This window comes from Palaemon carinicauda, unplaced genomic scaffold (assembly GCF_036898095.1).
Source record: "Palaemon carinicauda isolate YSFRI2023 unplaced genomic scaffold, ASM3689809v2 scaffold162, whole genome shotgun sequence".
Taxonomy (NCBI): domain Eukaryota; kingdom Metazoa; phylum Arthropoda; class Malacostraca; order Decapoda; family Palaemonidae; genus Palaemon; species Palaemon carinicauda.
In genome coordinates this window covers 50,001-65,000 of record NW_027169170.1, presented here as the reverse complement: position 1 = coordinate 65,000, position 15,000 = coordinate 50,001, and positions in this window count along the sequence as shown.

The window sequence follows — 15,000 nt, the reverse complement described above, 5'->3', positions numbered from 1 at the left end:
AGTATTATAGCCAACACTTGTTGGCACGGGCCTTTCCCTTGGTTGGCCCGTAGTGCATTTAGGAGCTCCATTTACTTCCTTTTATATGGGCAGGTCACGTTTTTGATGGATTTGGGCAGTTTACATGTTCGGTGGTTAGGTCCGGGGGCTGGTCACGCGGTAGACCTCACTCTCCACCTGGGTAGGCGACATATGGCGGTAGACCTCACGCTATAGTAGCACCAAGATTTATTTCATGTTGTCACTCTTCTTAAAATATTTCATTTTGATTGTTCATTACTTCTCATGTAGTTTATTTATTTCTTTATTTCCTTACCTCACTGGGATATTTTTCTCTGTTGGAGACCTTGGGCTTATAGCTTCCTGCTTTTCCAACTATGGTTGTAGCTTAGCAAATAATAATAATAATAATAATAATAATAATAATAATCACACCAGTGAATTTCTTGTTAGAATAATAATACGAATGTAAGTATTTTTCCTCTCTAAGAAATCACTAAATTTTTCTAATTGATATTAAAATCCACTCTTGAGAAGTTTGGAAAAACGCTAATTACCATACTCATCTTGGCACACCGATTTTAGCCAGATGAGATTATTCGCTTATTTGTAACTTCGTATAGATAGTAATGGTGAAGTTAGTAACCAAAACTTGATCATAATATGACAAATTCATCGCTTATTTCAATTAGAAAATTAATTGAGAAGAGTACAGTCCTATTTCGCGGTGGTCATAAATTCGCGAATATAACAGAGCACAATGAACGCGAAAATTAAAACCCCTAAATCTTAAGATGGTATCTATCCTACTTCGCGGTGGTCTTAAATTCGCGAATATAACAGCACAATTAACGCGAAAATTAAAACCCCTAAATCTTAAGATGGTATCTATCCTATTTCGCGGTGGTCTAAAATTCGCGAATATAACAGAGCAGTAAGTTAGAGCACAATTAACGCGAAAATTAAAACCCCCTAAATCTTACGATTGTATCTATCCTGTTCTCCAATCAGCCAGTTGATTTATAACACCCTTGCCCACCTCACTCCCGCCCAACACACACACACACACACACACACACACGAGCTGTTCTCCCCCGGGCAAGATTGAATACGAAATGCCAATAATGACTGGCTATCAGATTTTGAAAGGGGTTATTATTCGCGTCTATCTGTGTGTGTGTGTGTGTGTGTGTGTGTGTGTGTGTGTGTGTGTGTGTGTGTGTGTGTGTGTGTGTGTGTAAAGCAATACTGAAGTTTTACAGTTCCTTTTAAATATGAGGTTTTAACTAAAATGATGATGTATCTTTTATAAATGATATTTTATAAAGAATAAAAAAAGGAAGACGGGAAAGTAATAATAATAATAATAATGATGATAATAATAATATATATATATATATATATATATATATATATATATATATATATATATAGAGAGAGAGAGAGAGAGAGAGAGAGAGAGAGAGAGAGAGAGTATTATTGATATCATTATCATTATTATTATTGTTGTTGTTGTTGTTGTTTTTGGTTGTTGTTGTTATAAACTAAGCTACAACCCTAGTTGGGAAAGCAGTAGAATGTTATAAGCCCAAGGGCTTAAAGAGAGTAAATGACCCAGTGAGGAAAGGAAATAAGGTAACAAGTAGAATAAGGTGCCCGAGTGTACCCTCAAGCAAGAGAACTCTAACCCAAGACAGTGGAAGATCATGGTACAGAGGTTATGGCACTACCCAAGACTAGAGAACAATGGTTTGATTTCGGAGTGTCCTTCTCCTAGAAGAGCTGCTTACCATAGCTAAAGAGTCTCTTCTACCCTCACAAAGAGGAGAGTGGCCACTAAACAATTACAGTGCAGAAAACCATGGTACAGAGGCTATGCCACTACCCAAGATTAGAGATCAATGGTTTGATTTTCGAGTGTCCTCCTCCTAGAAGAGCTGCTTACCATAGCTAAAGAGTCTCTTCTACCCTTACAAAGAGGAGAGTGGCCACTAAACAATTACAGTGCAGTAGTTAACCCCTTGAACAAAGAATTGTTTAATAATCTCAGTGTTGTCAGGTGTATGAGGCCAGAGGAGAATATGTAAAGAATAGGCCAGACTATTCGGTATATGTGTAGGCAGATAAAATGAGCCGTAACCAGAGAGAGGCTTCCAATGTATTTTTTTTATATCTATGGTATAATTTATGTTGATAAAATGATGGTCCTGGACAGATCAATTCTAATAATAATAATAATAATAATAATAATAATGTGATGCTCAATAAGGAAATAAAATAAGCCCCATAATGCATCACATTATTATTATTATTATTATTATTATTATTATTATTATTATGACTAAAATTGATTTCTCAATTACCATAATTTTATCAACATGAATTATACCATCGATTAAAAAAACATATAATTTGTTATGCTTGAACAAGTAGCAACACAAATACGACGCAAAGACATGATACATTGGATCCCTCTCTTTGGTTACGGCTCATTTTCTCTTTGCCTACACATACTCCGAATAGTCTGGCCTATTCTTTACATATTCTCCTTTGGCCTCATACACCTGGCAACACTGTGATTATTAAACAATTCTTCGTTCAAGGGGTTAACTACTGCACTGTAATTGTTTAGTGGCCACTCTCCTCTTTGTAAGGGTAGAAGAGACTCTTTAGCTATGGTAAGCAGCTCTTCTAGGAGGACACTCGAAAATCAAACCATTGATATCTAATCTTGGGTAGTGTCATAGCCTCTGTACCATGGTTTTCTGCACTGTAATTGTTCAGTGGCCACTCTCCTCTTTGTAAGGGTAAAAGAGACTCTTTACCTATGGTAAGCAGCTCTTCTAGGAGGAGGACACTCGAAAATCAAACCATTGATCTCTAGTCATGGGTAGTGTCATAGCCTCTGTACCATGGTCTTCCACTGTCTTGGGGTAGAGTTCTCTTGCTTGAGGATACGCTCAGGGATGCTATGCTTTATTATTTCTCTTCCTCTTGTTCTGTTAAATTTTTTTATAGCTTATATATGGAAGAGAATGCTAGAGTTTAGTAACTGGGAGAGTCACTAAAAATGTAGGGATAATGAAATGGCAACACGTTACCTGATGTACTTGATTGTTGATTGCGGATTTTTATTTCTGATTAATAAACTATTCTTCTCCATAAAAGTCCCTGCGAGCACCACTCAGAAGAAGGATCAAGGGGAGAGAGAGAGAGAGAGAGAGAGAGAGAGAGAGAGAGAGAGACATGTACTGGCCATGCACGGAGTTTGGTCACTTTCATCACCACGCTAGTTCCTGTGGGTTGGTGATAGTGGGAGATTTTGGTCTGATCACAGCAAACCAACCTAGTATGGGTGGTCCTGACTGGTGAAGCTTGGCTGATCATGGCGATACACATACCCTTTCACCACGTTAAGGTATTACACAAAATTTTCTGGTCTGCATGGGATTCGAACCCTGACAGACGACTCATCTCAACTTGAATTGCGATTCTTCTTTTTCTTCTTTGTCTGCATCTTCTCCCACTTTTATGTGGGGTCGATGTTTCTGGCCGGCGTTCTCCATCTACCTCCGCTGTACCTCCATTTTACGATTATTTAATAGCAAATTGTAAAAGCGAATCTTTATCAAGGAACGCTGAACTTTACAACAAGTTAGACTTCCTCCCTCTGCTGGGTTGCTGTTATGGATGGTCAAAATCATCTTGACATTCGCTCTTAGCCAATGACTCTTAGTCCAGAAGATAGACTCAGCGTACTAGAAGAAATCAGACTAGTTTTTACAGCAATCATTCACCCGATAAAGAATCCAGCCACTGAGGGGGCAAGCCAGCCTCAACTTGGTGCCAGTCCCAAGACCGGGTAAATGGGGAGGGTTGGCGGCAGGAAAGGCATCCGGCCACAAAAAATTAGCCAAAATCAATATGGCCAGTGGAGGTTGTGAGATTAGAATTAATTCTGGGGCGTTCCTCGTAGGCGACGCGTTGGGACCTCGCCTGATCCCTCCGAAAAATCGGCAAAGGCTACTCAGTCATGGGCGGGCTGGATTAAAGAGGTCAAGCTCAGAAGAAAACATATGAGAGGATGAGAGTAGCAACTCTGAATGGGGGCAGAAATAAACCACAGAATACAATCAGGATGGAAGAATTGGAAAAAAGTGTGTGGAGTACTATGCGACAGGAAAATAGGGGTTAAGTTGAAAGATAAAGTACACAGGACAGTTGTGAGACTTGCAATGATGTATGGACCAGAGACGTGGGCAATAAAGAAGACAGAAGAGAAGAAGCTAGATGTGGCAGAGATGAGAATGTTGAGATGGATGTGTGGGAAGAGATAAGATACGGAATAAGGTAATTAGGGTTACCACAGTAGTTAGAGAACTATCAGATAAGATCCAAGAAAGTAGACTGAGGTTGTATGGTCATGTCATGAGAAGAGATGAACAGTACATTAGGAGGAGAGTGATGGAAATGGAGGTACAGGGAACGAGAAGGAGAGGGAGACCTAAGCGAAGGTGGATAAACTGTATCAAGGATGACCTTCGACCAAAGGGATTAACCGGTGATGAAGTGTGGGACAGAGGTAGATGGAGAACGCCGGCCAGAAACATCGACCCCACATAAAAGTGGAAAAGATGCCGACAAAGAAGAAGATTCACCTGATAAAGAAACGGTACAAGCGAATCTTTATCAAGGATCGCTGAGCACTACAAGTAGACCCAGCATACTAGAAGAAATCAGACATGTTTTTTTCTGCAATCATTCACCTGATAAAGAAACGGTATAAGCGAATCTTTATCAAGGAACGCTGAGCACTGCAACAAGTCGAACTTCTTCCCTCTGCTGGGTTGCTCTTATCTTCTTTGTCAGCGTATTTTCCCTCTTTTATGTGGGGTCGATGTTTCTGGCCAGCATTCTCCATCTACCTTTGTCCCACACTTCATCACCGGTTAATCCCTTTGATCCAAGGTCATCCTTGATACAGTTCATCCACCTTCGCTTAGGTCTCCCTCTCCTTCTCGTTCCCTGTACCTCCAATCCCATCACTCTCCTCCCAATATACTGTTCATCTCTTCTCATGACATGACCATACCACCTCAGCCTACTTTCTTGGATCTTATCTGATAGTTCTCTAACTCCTGTGGTACCCCTAATTACCTCATTCCATATCTTATCTCTTCTTGTCACCCCACACATCTATCTCAACATTCTCATCTCTGCCACATCCAGCTTCTTCCCTTCAGTCTTCTTTATTGCCCACGTCTCCGGTCCATACATCATTGCCGGTTTCACAACTGTCCTGTGTACTTTACCTTTCAACTTAACCCCTATTTTCCTGTCGCATAGTACTCCACACACTTTTTTCCAATTCTTCCATCTTGCTTGTATTCTGTGGTTTATTTCTGCCACCATTCAGAGTTGCTACTCTCATCCTCTCAGATGTTTTCTTCTGAACTTGATCTCTTTAACCCAGCCCACCCATTACTGAGTAGCCCTTGCCGATTTTTCGGAGGGATTAGGCGAGATCCCAACGCGTCGCCTACGGGGAACGCCCTAGAATTAATTTTAATCTTACAACCTCCACTGGCCATATTGGTTTTGGCTAATTTTTCGTGGCCGGATGCCTTTTCTGTCGCCAACCCTCCCCATTTACCCGGGCTTGGGACAGGCACCAAGTTGAGGCTGGCTTGCCCCCCTCAGTGGCTGGATTCTTTATCAGGTGGATGATTGCTGTAAAAACCAGTCTGATTTCTTCTAGTATGCTGAGTCTATCTTCTGGACTAAGAGTCATTGGCTGAGAATGAATGTCAAGATGATCTTGACCTTCCATAAGATGGAGTCAGCAGATGGAATGAGGTAATTAGGGGTACCACAGGAGTTAGAGAACTATCAGATAAGACCCAAGAAAGTAGACTGAGGTGATATGGCCATGTCATGAGAAGAGATGAACAGTATATTGGGAGGAGAGTGATGGAAATGGAGGTACAGGGAATGAGAAGGGGAGGGAGACCAAAGCGAAGGTGGATGGACTGTATCAAGGATGACCTTCGATCAAAGGGATTAACCGGTGATGAAGTGTGGGACAGAGGTAGATGGAGAACGCTGGCCAGAAACATCGACCCCACATAAAAGTGGGAAAAGATGCAGACAAAGAAGATACACCTGATAAAGAAACGGTACAAGCGAATCTTTATCAAGGAACGCTGAGCACTACAAGTAGACCCAGCATACTAGAAGAAATCAGACTTGTTTTTTCTGCAATCATTCACCTGATAAAGAAACGGTACAGGCGAATCTTTATCAAGGAATGCTGAGCACTGCAACAAGTCGGATTTCTTCCCTCTGCTGGGTTACTCTTTTCTTTGTCAGCATCTTTTCCCTCTTTGATGTGGGGTCGATGTTTCTGGCCAGCGTTCTCCATCTACCTCTGTCCCACACTTCATCACCGGTTAATCCCTTTGATCGAAGGTCATCCTTGATACAGTCCATCCACCTTCGCTTTGGTCTCCCTCTCCTTCTCGTTCACTGTACCTCCATTTCCATCACTCTCCTCCCAATATACTGTTCATCTCTTCTCATGACATGACCATACCACCCCAGTCTACTTTCTTGGATCTTATCTGATAGTTCTCTTACTCCTGTGGTACCCCTAATTACCTAATTCCATCTGCTGACTCCATATGTCAAAATCATCTTGACATTCACTCCTAGCCAATGACTCTTAGTCCAGAAGATAGACTCTGCGTAGTAGAAGAAATCACACTTGTTTTCACTGCAATCATTCACCTGGTAAATAACCAAGCCACTGCGGGGGCAAGCCAGCCTCAACTTGGTGCTGGTCCCAAGCCCGGATAAATGGGGAGGGTTGGCGGCAGGAAAGGCATCCGGCCATGAAATATTAGCCAAAACAACTATGGTCAGTGGGTATAATGAGAAAGAAGAGATAAGGTATGGAATGAGGTAATTAGGGGTACCACAGGAGTTAGAGAACTATCAGATAAGATCCAAGAAAGTAGACTGTGGTGTGGTCATGTCATGAGAAGAGATGAACAGTATATTGGGAGGAGAGTGATGGAAATTGAGGTACAGGGAATGAGAAGGGGAGGGAGACCAAAGCGAAGGTGGATGGACTGTATCAAGGATGACCTTCGATCAAAGGGATTAACCGGTGATGAAGTGTGGGACAAAGGTAGATGAAGAACGCTGGCCAGAAACATCGACCCCACATAAAAGTGGGAAAAGATGCAGACAAAGAAGATTCACCTGATAAAGAAACGGTACAGGCGAATCTTTATCAAGGAACGCTGAGCACTACAAGTAGACCCAGCATACTAGAAGAAATCAGACTTGTTTTTTCTGCAATCATTCACCTGATAAAGAAACGGTACAAGCGAATCTTTATCAAGGAACGCTGAGCACTGCAACAAGATGTAGACAAAGAAGAAGAAGAAGAATAAGAAGAATTCACCTGATAAAGAAACGGTACAAGCGAATCTTTATCAAGGAATGCTGAGCACTGCAACAAGTCGGACTTCTTCCCTCTGCTGAGTTGCTCTTATCTTCTTCTTTGTCAGCATCTTTTCCTTCTTTGATGTGGGGTCTATGTTTCTGGCCAGCGTTCTCCATCTACCTCTGTCCCACACTTCATCACCGGTTAATCCCTTTGATCGAAGGTCATCCTTGATACAGTCCATCCACCTTCGCTTTGGTCTCCCTCTCCTTCTCGTTCACTGTACCTCCATTTCCATCACTCTCCTCCCAATATACAGTTAATCTCTTCTCATGACATGACCATACCACCCCAGTCTACTTTCTTTGATCTTATCTGATAGTTCTCTAACTCCTGTGGTACCCCTAATTACCTCATTCCATCTGCTGACTCCATCTTATGGAAGGTCAAAATCATCTTGACATTCACTCCTAGCAAATGACTCTTAGTCCAGAAGATAGACTCTGCGTAGTAGAAGAAATCACACTTGTTTTGACTGCAATCATTCACCTGGTAAAGAACAAAGACACTGCGAGGGCAAGCCAGCCTCAACTTGGTGCCGGTCCCAAGCCTGGATAAATGCGGAGGGTTGGCAGCAGGAAAGGCATCCGGCCATGAAAAATTAGCCAAAGTAATTATGGTAAGTGGGTATAATAAGAAAGAAGATAAGATATGGAATGAGGTAATTAGGGGTACCACAGGAGTTAGAGAACTATCAGATAAGATCCAAGAAAGTAGACTGTGGTGTGGTCATGTCATGAGAAGAGATGAACAGTATATTGGGAGGAGAATGATGGAAGTTGAGGTACAGGGAATGAGGAGGAGAGGGAGACCAAAGCGAAGGTGAATGGACTATATCAAGGATGACCTTCGATCAAAGGGATTAACCGATGATGAAGTGTGGGACAGAGGTAGATGGAGAACGCTGGCCAGAAACATCAACCCCACATAAAAGTGGGAAAAGATGCAGACAAAGAAGATACACCTGATAAAGAAATGGTACAAGCGAATCTTTATCAAGGAACGCTGAGCACTACAAGTAGACCCAGCATACTAGAAGAAATAAGACTTGTTTTTTCTGCAATCATTCACCTGATAAAGAAACGGTACAAGCGAATCTTTATCAAGGAATGCTGAGCACTGCAACAAGTCGGATTTCTTCCCTCTGCTGGGTTGCTCTTATCTTCTTCTTTGTCAGCATCTTTTCCCTCTTTCATGTGGGATCGATGTTTCTGGCCAGCAATCTCCATCTACCTCTGTCCCACACTTCATCACCGGTTAATCCCTTTGATCGAAGGTCATCCTTGATACAGTCCATCCACCTTCGCTTTGGTCTCCCTCTCCTTCTCGTTCACTGTACCTCCATTTCCATCACTCTCCTCCCAATATACAGTTAATCTCTTCTCATGACATGACCATACCACCCCAGTCTACTTTCTTGGATCTCATCTGATAGTTCTCTAACTCCTGTGGTACCCCTAATTACCTAATTCCATCTGCTGACTCCATAGGTCAAAATCATCTTGACATTCACTCCTAGCCAATGACTCTTAGTCCAGAAGATAGACTCTGCGTAGTAGAAGAAATCACACTTGTTTTCACTGCAATCATTCACCTGGTAAAGAACCAAGCCACTGCGGGGGCAAGCCAGCCTCAACTTGGTGCCGGTCCCAAGCCCGGATAAATGGGGAGGGTTGGCAGCAGGAAAGGCATCTGGAGGGTTGGCAGCAGGAAAGGCATCTGGCCATGAAAAATTAGCCAAAATAATTATGGTCAGTGGGTATAATCAGAAAGAAGATAAGATATGGAATGAGGTAATTAGGGGTACCACAGGAGTTAGAGAACTATCAGATAAGATCCAAGAAAGTAGACTGTGGTGTGGTCATGTCATGAGAAGAGATGAACAGTATATTGGGAGGAGAGTGATGGAAGTTGAGGTACAGGGAATGAGAAGGAGAGGGAGACCAAAGCGAAGGTGGATGGACTGTATCAAGGATGACCTTCGATCAAAGGGATTAACCGGTGATGAAGTGTGGGACAGAGGTAGATGGAGAACGCCAGCCAGAAACATAGACCCCACATAAAAGTGGGAAAAGATGCACACAAAGAAGAAGATTCACCTGATAAAGAAACGGTACAAGCGAATCTTTATCAAGGAACGCTGAGCACTACAAGTAGACCCAGTATACTAGAAGAAATCAGACTTGTTTTTCTGCAATCATTCACCTGATAAAGAAACGGTACAAGCGAATCTTTATCAAGGAACGCTGAGCACTGCAACAAGATGTAGACAAAGAAGAAGAAGAAGAATAAGAAGAATTCACCTGATAAAGAAACGGTACAAGCGAATCTTTATCAAGGAATGCTGAGCACTACAAGTAGACCCAGCATACTAAAAGAAATCAGACTTGTTTTTCTGCAATCATTCACCTGATAAAGAAACGGTACAAGCGAATCTTTATCAAGGAATGCTGAGCACTTAAACAAGTCGGATTTCTTCCCTCTGCTGGGTTGCTCTTATCTTCTTCTTTGTCAGCATCTTTTCCCTCTTTGATGTGGGGTCGATGTTTCTGGCCAGCGTTCTCCATCTACCTCTGTCCCACACTTCATCACCGGTTAATCCCTTTGATCGAAGGTCATCCTTGATACAGTCCATCCACCTTCGCTTTGGTCTCCCTCTCCTTCTCGTTCACTGTACCTCCATTTCCATCACTCTCCTCCAAATATACAGTTAATCTCTTCTCATGACATGACCATACCACCCCAGTCTACTTTCTTGGATCTTATCTGATAGTTCTCTTACTCCTGTGGTACCCCTAATTACCTCATTCCATCTGCTGACTCCATCTTATGGAAGGTCAAAATCATCTTGACATTCACTCTTAGCCAATGGCTCTTAGTTCAGAAGATAGACTCAGCGTACTAGAAGAAATCAGACTTGTTTTTACTTAACATTCACCTGATAAAGAAACGGTACAGGCGGATCTTTATCAAGGAATGCTGAGCACTTAAACAAGTCGGATTTCTTCCCTCTGCTGGGTTGCTCTTATCTTCTTCTTTGTCAGCATCTTTTCCCTCTTTGATGTGGGGTCGATGTTTCTGGCCAGCATTCTCCATCTACCTCTGTCCCACACTTCATCACCGGTTAATCCCTTTGATCGAAGGTCATCCTTGATACAGTCCATCCACCTTCGCTTTGGTCTCCCTCTCCTTCTCGTTCACTGTACCTCCATTTCCATCACTCTCCTCCCAATATACAGTTAATCTCTTCTCATGACATGACCATACCACCCCAGTCTACTTTCTTGGATCTTATCTGATAGTTCTCTTACTCCTGTGGTACCCCTAATTACCTCATTCCATATGCTGACTCCATCTTATGGAAGGTCAAAATCATCTTGACATTCACTCTTAGCTAATGGCTCTTAGTTCAGAAGACTCAGCGTACTAGAAGAAATCATACTTGTTTTTACTTCACATTCACCTGATAAAGAAACGGTACAGGCGGATCTTTATCAAGGAATGCTGAGCACTTAAACAAGTCGGATTTCTTCCCTCTGCTGGGTTGCTCTTATCTTCTTCTTTGTCAGCATCTTTTCCCTCTTTGATGTGGGGTCGATGTTTCTGGCCAGCATTCTCCATCTACCTCTGTCCCACACTTCATCACCGGTTAATCCCTTTGATCGAAGGTCATCCTCGATACAGTCCATCCACCTTCGCTTTGGTCTCCCTCTCCTTCTCGTTCCCTGTACCTCCATTTCCATCAATCTCTTCCCAATATACTGTTAATCTCTTCTCATGACATGACCATACCACACCAGTCTACTTTCTTGGATCTTATCTGATAGTTCTCTAACTCCTGTGGTACCCCTAATTACCTAATTCCATCTGCTGACTCCATAGGTCAAAATCATCTTGACATTCACTCCTAGCCAATGACTCTTAGTCCAGAAGATAGACTCTGCGTAGTAGAAGAAATCACACTTGTTTTCACTGCAATCATTCACCTGGTAAAGAACCAAGCCACTGCGGGGGCAAGCCAGCCTCAACTTGGTGCCGGTCCCAAGCCCGGATAAATGGGGAGGGTTGGCAGCAGGAAAGGCATCTGGAGGGTTGGCAGCAGGAAAGGCATCTGGCCATGAAAAATTAGCCAAAATAATTATGGTCAGTGGGTATAATCAGAAAGAAGATAAGATATGGAATGAGGTAATTAGGGGTACCACAGGAGTTAGAGAACTATCAGATAAGATCCAAGAAAGTAGACTGTGGTGTGGTCATGTCATGAGAAGAGATGAACAGTATATTGGGAGGAGAGTGATGGAAGTTGAGGTACAGGGAATGAGAAGGAGAGGGAGACCAAAGCGAAGGTGGATGGACTGTATCAAGGATGACCTTCGATCAAAGGGATTAACCGGTGATGAAGTGTGGGACAGAGGTAGATGGAGAACGCCAGCCAGAAACATAGACCCCACATAAAAGTGGGAAAAGATGCACACAAAGAAGAAGATTCACCTGATAAAGAAACGGTACAAGCGAATCTTTATCAAGGAACGCTGAGCACTACAAGTAGACCCAGTATACTAGAAGAAATCAGACTTGTTTTTCTGCAATCATTCACCTGATAAAGAAACGGTACAAGCGAATCTTTATCAAGGAACGCTGAGCACTGCAACAAGATGTAGACAAAGAAGAAGAAGAAGAATAAGAAGAATTCACCTGATAAAGAAACGGTACAAGCGAATCTTTATCAAGGAATGCTGAGCACTACAAGTAGACCCAGCATACTAAAAGAAATCAGACTTGTTTTTCTGCAATCATTCACCTGATAAAGAAACGGTACAAGCGAATCTTTATCAAGGAATGCTGAGCACTTAAACAAGTCGGATTTCTTCCCTCTGCTGGGTTGCTCTTATCTTCTTCTTTGTCAGCATCTTTTCCCTCTTTGATGTGGGGTCGATGTTTCTGGCCAGCGTTCTCCATCTACCTCTGTCCCACACTTCATCACCGGTTAATCCCTTTGATCGAAGGTCATCCTTGATACAGTCCATCCACCTTCGCTTTGGTCTCCCTCTCCTTCTCGTTCACTGTACCTCCGTTTCCATCACTCTCCTCCCAATATACAGTTAATCTCTTCTCATGACATGACCATACCACCCCAGTCTACTTTCTTGGATCTTATCTGATAGTTCTCTTACTCCTGTGGTACCCCTAATTACCTCATTCCATCTGCTGACTCCATCTTATGGAAGGTCAAAATCATCTTGACATTCACTCTTAGCCAATGGCTCTTAGTTCAGAAGATAGACTCAGCGTACTAGAAGAAATCAGACTTGTTTTTACTTCACATTCACCTGATAAAGAAACGGTACAGGCGAATCTCTATCAAGGAACGCTGAGCACTTAAACAAGTCGGAATTCTTCCCTCTGCTGGTTCCATCTTATGGAAGCTCAAAATCATATTATTCACTCTCAGCCAATGGCTCTACACATATACTTTAAGATCAAATCATCACAGGGCACACACTGGAACAGTGCCATTTTGATTACTGTCAAGGGTAGACATAACATTTTTAAAAGGAGGTGTTTAAATGTCTCCTACCAAGTCCTCATTACTTTCAGTCTTGAGGTCCTTTAGATATTTAATACGCTTTTTCTCCAAATCTTTCTGAAATAGTTTCCCTCACTCTATCGCAGCCGTTCGGCATTTGTGCATCTAATATATAAGAATTTTCACCCTTTTTAGCAAATTACTCACAACGAGGACTTTTGAGACCATCTTCCATTTCCTGCCGCCTTGGTTGACTCCGTACAACCTCAGAATCTCTTCCAGAATTTAAAGCAGCCCAATTATCCTGCATATTTCGAAAGTTATTCTTCATAGCATCTTTCGCCATATTATAGTAGAAGACACAGTCGTCATACATATAAAACGGGCCCCTACCGATCATGAAGGAAAGTTTGTAGAAATAAAACTGGATTTCTTCAAAAATCTTGCATCTTTCATGAGAGTCAAGGAACCAGTATCGGTTCCATTTAAACCCTCCTTTGTCATGGGCCGATGTTTCCTCTTTCAACTCATTGAAGGAAATGGACCCTAAGGTTGAATGCAGATATTTTTGACGCTTTTTCTCCGAAGCATATTCAAATACTGTTTTCCTCACTCCATCCCAAAAGTTTGGTGTTTCAGCATCTAATCTAAGAGAATTGAAAATCTTGCTGCTTTCCTGAATATCTTCATCGCTTTCAGCCTTAGGGTCCTTTTTCTTCAGATATTTTTGACGCTTTTTCTCCAAATCATATTCAAATACTGTTTTCCTCACTCCATCCCAAAAGTCTAGCGTTTCAGTATCCAAATCCTTAGGATTTTTACCTTTTTCCGCAAATTGCTCACAACGAGGACTTTTGAGACCGTTTTCCATTTCCTGTCGCCTTGGTTGACTCCGTATAACGTCAGCATCTCTTCCAGAAGTTACAGCAGCCCAATTATCATACATATTTCGAGAGTTATTCTTTCTAGCATCTTTCCACATATTATGGAGGAAGACACAATCGTCATAGATAAGACAAAGGCACCTACCGATTTCCATTATAAAGTAACCTTGGAAGAAAATAAACTGGATTTTGTTGAAAATCTTGCCCCTTTCATGAGTATCCAGGAACCAGTATCGGTCCCATTTATACGCTCCTTCGTCATTAGCCGGTGTTTCCTCTTTCAACTCATCGCTTTCATCCTTAGGGTCCTTACTCTCCTCACGTTTTCCTTCCGTTTCAGTCCTCAATACTATGGACTCCGGAGACTGGCAGCGTGCAATGGCGTTCGAAACAGCTCCCGTCTCATCACGATGTTCATCCTTTGTCGTCTCCTGAGTTTTACCAGCGAATAAGAGTCTATACAACAAGTAGCCTCCTCCTAAAACGGAGACCACACCGGGGACAACCCAAGCGTATCCCGGGATCTTGTTGTAAGCGCCGAGGAAAGGTCTAAGAATGCGCCAAGATTCGAGTTCCGATCTAACAGCTCTCAGTCGTTCTTCAGCGTTTCTGACATTTAGTGCGCACCGTTGAAGTTCCTCCTTCCTCTTAAAATATCCCCCAACGACAGGGAGAGAGGACAGGAAGGAGGCCAAGAATCCACGGGGGATGGGGTTCTCATCAACCATCTCATCCCCAGAGAAGTTGAGTCTCTCTGGCTTTATCCACGAGACCAACCTGTACGCGAAAGTATTCTGAATACTATTCAGCTTACCTTCGAGGTCCTTATAACGTTCTTCACATACGAACTGTTGATCTTGGTTACCAACAAACATTCGATCCATTCGCTCAGTAATCTGAGCTCCGAGGTTAACAAAATAATTAGCGATCTTTGTAAACATACTTGTGATTGTATCAGATAGATCGACCTTGACTAGCTATAATCTGAAGAAAACGATTAAAGGGGATATTAGCTCCGAGGATGAAATCCATCCTGGGAAGTCTTCAGCCAAGGATGAAATCCATCCTGGAAAGTCTTC